Source organism: Nicotiana tabacum, chromosome 22 (assembly GCF_000715075.1).
Source record: "Nicotiana tabacum cultivar K326 chromosome 22, ASM71507v2, whole genome shotgun sequence".
Lineage (NCBI taxonomy): Eukaryota > Viridiplantae > Streptophyta > Magnoliopsida > Solanales > Solanaceae > Nicotiana > Nicotiana tabacum.
This window is the reverse complement of record NC_134101.1, coordinates 90,395,880-90,404,542: the sequence shown is the minus strand read 5'-3', so window position 1 is coordinate 90,404,542 and position 8,663 is coordinate 90,395,880. Positions and strand designations below refer to the sequence as shown.

The following is an 8,663-nucleotide window of genomic DNA, read 5'->3' as shown; positions in this document are numbered from 1 at the left end:
AAATTATGCAATTGTCATTCTTAATACAACATACCAAACAATGAATAAACAACAATTCCATCATAACTTATCTCAATATAACTTATACCGGCGTAACTTATATCGGTATAAATCGTATTCCAACCAAACGACCCCTAAGTGATTAAAGTTATCTTCATCCATAGAAATATAAAAAAGTGAGAGTAACTCAATTAAATAATGAGACATAGTATTGCATATTTACCAATTGAGAATATCAGAAGAGAGTGAATATCATTTGAATAGCCAAATTTATATTTTTACTTACTATAGATATTATTTGTTATTTGAAAGCAATTTTATATTTACTCATGTGGAATAATATTTAAAATTATATTATTGATGAAGTTTCTTGATTATTAACATTTAGAGAGATAGACTGTGTAGTTTGATAATATTTTTTAAAATATTATAATTTTTTAATCATTTGAAAGATAAGACATGATAGTTGATTTTTATCTTATAGTAACTTTAACGCTATTGCATTATTTATATTTATAAAAAATGCTAAATATTTTATTTTTGTGAGTTTTTTTAATTTTTTAATTTTCTTAAGCTTTTAATGTGCTTTATATACTTATTGTGATTATATGCTATTTTATTAATTTATAAATTAATTTTTTTTATGATTCATGGGGCTTATACCCCATGTCTCAGGGCTTATACCTCACTCTACGTTAAGTAAAAGGTCTCGTCTTATGCTTCTGCCTTTTAAAATACTGGTCTTCATCCTTACGAAGATATTTGTTTGAATGTTTTCGAAGTACGAGAGTGAAATTAATTAATTTTTTATGTTAATTTGGATATAAATTTTATAAAAAAAAATTAAAATAAATTTTATATATTAAAAAACTATATAAAAATATTATAAATTGTAATAATTAACAATTTAAAATATTTAAAAACTCTTTGCAAAAAAAAACTTATTTGATTTTCCAAATAGTAAAATGTTCAATTTTTTAAACGGAGGAAATAATTAAACATATTTTCATTAATTTCTTTAAAAAAAATTATGATGCTAAAATCTAAGTAAAATAGAAAAGCACAATTGTGTCAGTGAATCAACTATAGTGCAATTGCAAGCTAATTTATGTCCACTTTATGTATTTTTATTTATGTTCTTTGCTTTGCCCAAAATCAATTAATGATATATTAAATGTTTCTGTTATAGAAGTATATATTTTTTATAATTTAATTAGGATATTTTTATTTCAATTATTTTTGAATTATGATAAAGTAATGTGATTTGGTGACATATGGATAATGGACAAACACAATATATTGGCTGGAGGTATTAGGATGATAGGATCTTGGAATATACATTTAGAAGGTGATCCAAAAAAAAAAATTGAGAAAAAACGTGAAAAGTTTTGGACATTTGGATCGACCTTGAAAAGCTTATAAAACGATATATAAGTGCTACGTTGTCCATGTCACTATCAATATCATAGAGCTTGACTGTCCTTTTTCGTAGTATCAAAGTTCACTTGAAAAAAGGTGATGGATTATAAAGTTGTTCTTATGCATTTTGGCACATGATATAATCATGATGCTTTTATGATATTTGCACTATTTAATTATAGCTCTTAACAAAAAAAAATATGTTCTTTTCACCAAAACATACTAACTATTTTGTTTTATTTCATGTCATGTAATTACTACCTTTTGTTCTATATTATCCGTTAGTTCACATTTTTGCTCATCTTTAATAAAAAAAAATATCTGATAATGTTGATTATAAGAATATTTTATAATTACTTTTTATCTATTTTTAATATCGAAATAAACATTTCGCTAATTGAAGTATTAAGAGTGAATTTTGCAAAAAGAATGTTTTTTTTGTTTTTCTAAATTATTAAATATTTTACAATAATTTCAGTTTAAAAGGACAAATTACATGACTAGCGGTAGTATTAAACTAATATAATTAAGATCAAATTTTAAGGCACTGACCAATGAGTATAAATACTAAATACATACTCCTACAATGAAAATCATGCATTTGTCTTTCTTCCCTCTCCTTGTTTTTTTTTTTTTTTTTGGCTGATTCATCCTTTCGCAATAAGATGATACAAAGTATATCCCTATTTTACTTTTTCTTTCAATAAGGTATATCCATCTATTATTTCAAAATATGTATATATGTATTCCACACCATCAAATATGTGGTAAGATGAATAGGTTGCTCGGATTAAACATCACAAGGTTTGAGTTGCAGAAATAAAAGAAATTTGATAAAAAGCACTTCTTCTTTAATAAAACTCACACAGAACGATTTCAAATTAATCTGAACTTCAATGCTAATCAAAAATTAAAAAAAAATATTCCATAAAAAAAAAAGACGGAAACCTTTAAAGCGTAATGCCTGTGAAGCCGCATAGTTAGTCGAAAAAAATTCGCATATTCACCACTTTATAATGATGGAACTTTTTTGATGGAAAAAAAAAAAGTAATGGAACTTTTCGTGGGGGCGCGTCCAGACATATATTCTCATGGCTTTCAAGTTTGATTTACTAATGCATAAAGAGTTTAACCCCTCTATATTAATACTGTATGAGCTATTTTAAGCGACATATAACACGTAATTATTGTGTATATATCCTACTTTACACGAGCAAGTTTTATAAGATAATTACCACACCAACGGTTGTGGTGGGTGGTAAGTACCCCTCCATTCATAATCAAACTTGTTTGAGTTTCGTATACTAAAAATAAAGTCGTTTTTTACTGGGAGTGTTTTACCCCAAAATGAGACTTTTTGGAGCGAATCCAAATTAGTAGTAGCCAAAAATGGGTATCAAATATCTTCTAAAATAGTTATAAATAAATCTTTATGATACACATTAGTAACCAGAAAAAAACAGTTAGTAACTAGTTAAAGGTTAAATTAAAAATTATTTACAGTTTCAGCGTGAATTCACATGCATGATAGCTTGTAATGGCAAAATTTCATGAATAGAATGTTGACCACCGACCATTTGGACGCGGGAATATCTGCTACCTATTCTCTTTGCTGCAGTTTCGGAGAAAGAAAAAAAAACATTTTATTCAGATGCTAACAAAGCCACAGAAAAGAACATCAATAGATACGTACAGCCTTACAGGTATAGAAAGAGATTATGCTCGATTGTGTAATGAATTTATATACTCTATTAGTTTAAAATTGACTTGTAACATAGGCAACTTTACAATTGAGTCTAGTAGGGTAACTTTAAAAAAAAAAAGCGATTAAATTATTTTTTACATTATCAGTATATATAAGTTGAAACGCATGATATATGTACAAGCCAAGTTTGACCTAAATTGAACAGTAACAAAGATGATTTTCGAGGACTATTATATTCTTATCGATCTAACAGAAGCTAAACCTTCCAAACAAGGAGCCAAAAGGTAGCATAATATATTAATATCTAGATAATTAATTTATAACCTGTTAATTAATAATGGTACTAATTTAATAACCAGCTATAATAGATTAAGGATTTAATTTTCATATATTTACAGTGTAGAATTTTTATTCTATCAGGTCATCTAAAACTAACTACAAGTAACTAATCTATGATAAGCGGAATTAGTCACTTGAATACAATAAGATAGATATCCTGCCTGGACATTTTACAATCAGGGGCGAAGCCAGCCCTTCGGCTACGGGTTCGGCCGAACCCAATAGTTTTGGTCCAAATCTTATATATGTCTTAAAAAATTATTAAATATGTACAAATTATTAAGTTAGAACCCAGTAACTTAAAAGAACTAGAATCCTAAACTCATAAACTTTAAATCCTAACTCCGCATCTATTTACAATACATGCAATAAGGAAATTCTTTGCATTGTCAATGTCTATAAGTTAAATCCATAATTTATGCAACACTAATCGCGTACATAATTTTTTTTAACACCGCGAACATATATATAAATAAAATACATTGTTAAATGTTAAGATAAGGTCGAGCGTACTAACCTTTAGATGCAGATGAAGCTAAGGTACTACCACAACATCCATGGTTGCATTGTTGGGTGGTAATTCTAACTTAAGAGGACATAAATTCCCATTTATTTTGTTGCGCAAACACAATGTAATATTCTTGAGCCCTGTTTCTTCCTCTAACTTTTGAGTTAGTTCCTCTAGCACTTGCCCTTTGAACTGAAATGAAGGTCCTTTCACTTCATCATTCACAGTTCCCTTCTCATCTGCCACATAATAATAGATCAGCCGACCTTCGGGCTTTGTCATAGCAGCATCAAATTTTGACTGCATGTTAATGAATTTAAGTTATATACAATATATATATAAAAGTGAAATATACATTTAAATAAGAATTGTCAGAAATTTATTAACTCAACACCGGTAATAACAACTAAGCAACCACATAAGATAAAATTGTAAAAGCATTGCCATGTCATCGACACATATATAGTTAAATTCAACTTCGATCTTATATATGTTGATAATTCTTATTGGAAAAACGTATATGAATAACACTAGGGTAAAAATGGGAGAAATGGGGAAGTAATAACATAGGTGTTGCCCTGTAAATGTGTTTCTAGTGTTGGTGACGTGACAATACTTATTTGACAATCTTATCTTATCATGTGTCAGCTTAATTAGCTGTAAATATTTAGCATTGGCTGGCTTAAATGAGTTCCCAATAATTTCATTTGAGCGAAAAGGATAGTTAATTTATTTTTCTGGTTACAAAATATAATTTTACGACTTCTTTGCAGTAGACCCTTAATTCGATGGCATGAAATTAACCACATTTCATTTGGCATAAGAAAGTGGTGATCAATATATTAGACATTAGCTTTAGCTGTATATAGAAAACTAACCTGATTATGAATCTTACCTGGAAAACGTAAGACGAAAAGATGAGCTCAAATCACCATCTAATAATTTTTTCTGTGGTTCGGGCAGTAACTCTTTACTTGATTGGGATTGAGATATAGTTGTTATTATTGTTGCGCCGGGCAGTAACTCAATAATATCTATTTCCCATAAGATCCAATCTTGATGTCTATAAGGTATGTCATGTGTAATTGAATTTCTAAAAGGGGGTAATCCACTATTTGCCCTTAAAAATTTCCCATATTTTGTTTTGAGCTTCACTAAAGATCCAACATTAACAGGTTCTCATTCAATTGAGGAATCCAAATTTTTGGGCAAACTTTGAACAACTTTAAGACCCGTTACACCAAGAAGAAATTGTTCATCTGTGGCCATTAGATATTTGCCATAACAACTATTCAAACGTACAACATTATTATTGATTCCTTTAGGAAATTCAACTGTCCATTTTGCAGTCTTAGATGTTCCATGACGATGTTGGTGCACTGTTTCTTGATTGGAATTGGCATGTAAGAATTTCCCGTGGTGGCTTTTTAGCCTGATGGATTTTGCTTTCTCGAAGAATTCCATCCTAAGATTCTATAATGAGGATGAAATTCCAAAAACAAGGACATATTCACGTAACGCTACAATTTTAATCAAAAGAAAATTTCAGCAAATCTCAAATCTATTCACCAAACAACTTCCTAAAAAGAAGGTCCATCTTTTAATCTACTATTTTTGCATGGTAGACTTTTAGCCTAACAGATTGGCTTTCTCGAAGAATTCCATCCTAGGATCTTGTAAGGAATAGAGAGAAAGGATGAAATTCCAAGAAAAGGGGAGGAGACGCTACGAGTCCATTTGGGCATACAAAATTTTTACTTTTTTCCAAAAACAATTTTGAAAACAATGTTTGGTTATCCATATATTATCAATTTTTTCAATTTTACTTGAAAATGCATTTTCAAATTTGAAAAACAAGTTCTTACCGGTTTTTCAATTAAAAATGCATTTTCACTAGTTTTAAATTTTATAAATTTACCCTATACTTTTAAAATTTATAAAATGACCCCATCAATTATTAACCTACAACTACCCCACGTGTTTCCCCTCGACTATCAGATGAAGCTACCGCAACGGATAATGAACCCTTTTCTTGTGACGACTACCATATTACTAAACAATAGCATGTTTGATTGTTTATTTCAAGTAGTATAATTAAATTGGGATGGTTTTAATATTTTTTACAAGTTATGGGGTATAAATCATATTTCATGGTTTTGCAAAAAAGACATTCAAATATGTTGCAAAAATTATAACCAAACACAACTTCCAAATTCCAAATTTGAAAATTTATTTTGGAATTCATGGCCAAACGCCTACTACAATTTTGAATAAAAAGAGATTTCAAGAAATAATAGATCTATCACTAATTAATTACTTCCTTAAAAAAAATCGATCTTTAATCTTGATTTCATCTTGATCAATAACCTTTGGTCCCTTTCTGTCCACGTTACATTTAATGCAAAATGAATCATATATAAGGACAAGCAGGAGAAAGATTTGAAAATGGTTATTGAAGGCATGCCATGAAAACGTAAAAATTGTACGGGGCGCTCTATTTGGTCGCCCACATTTAACCTATATCTATTTTTTTTCAAAACTTTTAACTTGTACCCACTTTTTAAACAACTTCAGCCTCCTTTCTCCTCCTCCTTCTCCTCTTTTATTTTCTTCTTTCTTCTTCTACAACGATGACTTCAACATTGCTCTCCTTGATTAATGAAGCTAAAGCAAATATATTGAGGACTTCCACTTGGATTATTATAACATTAAAAATCTCAAACCAAGAGACAATAAAAGTTCTTTGAAATTTCAGTTCTGTATTTGTGAATTTCGGTGAAACAAACTAAAGTAGCATATGTCAAGCCGGTAATATTATTAAATACATTATGTCGTCTCTTTTTACAATGATTCAGAACAGTACAGAGGAGATGGAGGTGATGGTAATGGACATTGGGTTTATGATAAGTTACAAAATTTCCAAAATTAATGGAAACTAACTTTTCTCATTACATACAAGACATATTGCCTATTAGTCCAATGCGTTGACAAACTTAAACGTGAGTGAAAACTATGGATACCTTGTATACTGCGTACATATTGGACAAAAGAAAGAAGAGTTTGGATCAGATAGCATAAAACATGAGAGCATAAAACATGCTGAAGTTAATCAAATATTTTTCCAGTTACAAAGACAAAAACTTCAGCTCTAGAGCTGAAGTTCGCCAGTTACAAACAAAAACTTCAGTTCTAGAGCTGAAGTTCGCCAGATACAAAACAAAAACTTCAGCTCTAGAGCTGAAGTTCGCCAGTTACAAAACAAAAACTTCAGCTCTAGAGCTGAACTTCAGGCCCGACTACTAGAATGCTGAAGTTTTGCGTGATTGTCTTTGCTACTTCTGCCTCGTATGCTGAAGTTATGCGAAAAAGCGGGTACGTTTGTAAATTTTTTTGCAAAGAGGGCACAAGTTAAAACGTGACACAAAAAGCGGGTATAGATACAAATGCCCTTATGAAAATGAAGGACGGGTAGAAAGGAGCTTCCCACCAAAGGTTACGGTTGGATGAACACAATAGCGGTGTCAAGGGTGGTCACGCGAACATCCTTCGTTGAAAAATTATACTACACAATATAGGTTAAATATCATTTAATTTTATGTGACTATTAATGGGAAGTTACCGGCTATGTCCATTTATAAGTAGCTCATTACAAAAATTAGCCAATTCATGATATATTACTAATATTAGCCAATTAGCTATTTGTAGCAAAATTAGGTCAATGTTTTGCTTTTTTTTTTGAGTGGGTGTTATTAAAATAGATTGGATATATCTTAAAAAGTTTGAATCTCAGTTTGGGATGATTTGGTGAAGTTTTGAGGCGGTTTGAATTGAAAATTCGAAGTAAAACTCGAACATGAAAAAAAATGATATGTGTATCACACTGTGTATCACATATGTATCATATTTGTACCAATTATGTATCACATATATATTCATGTATACCTGTGTGTGAGATATATGCATGATGCATGTTTGATACATGTGTCGTGGAAGAACTTTTTTGAACTCGATTTTATTATGAATTTTGATACAAAATCAGTCCAAATCACCTCCAATCTTCCTCAAATTTTATATATTGACTTATCTATATGTTTTCAATGAATTTCAACTATACCCATTAAAAAAAGTTCCCTTTTTGCTTAGACTTTTGGAATATTATATTTTTTTTGTATTTCATTACCTTATTTGCTACCTTATCCATGAAATTTCCTTTCCATCTTGCATCTAATGTTGCTAATCACGCTTAAAAATATGGAGGGAGATTTTTGCATGTGATTCTTTGAGATAAAGAACCTTATTTATTTAGTTTTTCAATTTTTATATGTAATGGGCTAGTTTTGGTAAGTTTATGACTAATGGCTAGATGTTGGTAAGTTAAAACTTATATGGGACATTTGTGTAAGGTTCCCATTAATATTCTTTGAAAACCCTAAATATGATTGAGAAAGGCAACCCAACACTAACCATATTCAAAATAAGGTGGAGTTCATGGGCTCGAATCCTGACTACATAAGCCTCTTGAAACTCTCTTTCCTTTGGTTCTCTGCTTATTTTATTAGTAGAATTCTCTTTGTTGTCTTTTTAATGTTAGTTTTGATTTTATAAAATTGTAGTTCAATTTTTTTGTTAAACCTAGAAAGGATTCTAGGGGTGCTGTATTATATCATAAACTCAGAAAATAAAGGGGGGTTG

General features: G+C 29.9%; 1 long non-coding RNA gene across 1 annotated transcript; it reads right to left on the bottom strand.

Annotated features, from left to right (window-relative positions):
* Positions 1–2,876: 2,876 nt before the first annotated feature.
* On the bottom strand, positions 2,877–5,567 carry LOC107823877 (uncharacterized). The gene is made up of 3 exons (XR_001656729.1): positions 4,867–5,567; positions 3,981–4,271; positions 2,877–3,031 (listed from the first exon to the last, which is right to left on the bottom strand). It is a non-coding gene; the product is annotated as an uncharacterized LOC107823877 (long non-coding RNA).
* Between the last annotated feature and the right edge of the window lie 3,096 nt (positions 5,568–8,663).